Source organism: Amphimedon queenslandica, unplaced genomic scaffold (genome assembly GCF_000090795.2).
Source record: "Amphimedon queenslandica unplaced genomic scaffold, v1.1 AMPQUscaffold_13405, whole genome shotgun sequence".
Classification (NCBI taxonomy): Eukaryota; Metazoa; Porifera; class Demospongiae; order Haplosclerida; family Niphatidae; genus Amphimedon; species Amphimedon queenslandica.
In genome coordinates, this window is record NW_003546359.1 from 74039 (window position 1) to 75256 (window position 1218).

Sequence of the window (1218 nt, forward strand, 5' to 3'; positions counted from 1 at the left end):
TGTATTATTAATAAATGAATTAAAGAGATTGTGCAATACTTCTTTGCATGTTCAGAAGGTTGAGTGGTGTCTACTGCGCATGCGCAGACCTCCTGTGTAAAGGAATGGGCCAACTTACTGTAAGTAACATACCATCTTTACATATAATACCATGGTTTTTTCCAAACAATGGCCAAAAAATCACTCGAAATTTTTATTGCATTTTCTGATGCATATACATGTACTTATGCTGTGTAGAAAGATTGAGCTGATTCCGATCGAGTTTGGATATTTTCTATGATTTTTTAAAATTGCTCCAAAATTGGACAAAAGTCCCTGTACTATATATAGTACAGGGATTTTTGTAAAATTTCACAAAAATTGACAAGTAAAAAATTCCTCAATTTTATTACATTTCCTGATGCATATACAAGTACTTATGCTGTGTAGAAAGATTGAGCTGATTCCGATCACGTTTGGATTTTCTATGATTTTTTAAAGTTGGTCCAAAATTGGACAAAAGTCCCTGTACTATAGTACAGGGATTTTTGTAAAATTTCACAAAAATTGATTAGTAGAAAATTCCTTAATTTTATAACATTTCCTGATGCATATACATGTACTTATGCAGTGTAGAGAGTTTGAACTGATTCCGATCAAGTTTGGATTTTCTATGATTTTTTAAAGTTAGTCCAAAATTGAACAAAAGTCCCTGTACTATAGTACAAGGATTTTGTGTATGATCAGCCACAAATTTTAACTAGCCATTTACCTAATTGTGTTACTGTATCAATTGCTCCAATAGTATCAGGTCACAGAACATGGTAGAGTATCAGGAGAGGATAAGATGTTGAGTGAGATCTATGCACGAGGCCCCATTGCCTGTACTATTGCAGTGACTTCAACCTTTGAACAATATACTGGAGGAGTCTTTAATGATACTACTGGAGCTAAAGTACAACTAATAATGTACTTAATGTATTACCTATTGCCTGTCTATCTATTGTATAGTCACTGCAATCATGAGATATCCATTGCTGGTTGGGGAGTTACTAGTGGAGGAGTTAAATACTGGACTGGACGCAACTCATGTATGTGCATTATCATAATATACACCTACCGCTATGTACTATTGAAAGGAAAACTTCTGTTGTTTTTTGATTAACAAAATTAATGATGACATGGGACTAAAATCACATTTATTTTCATTTATAATTCATAACAGTTAAGAATATAATC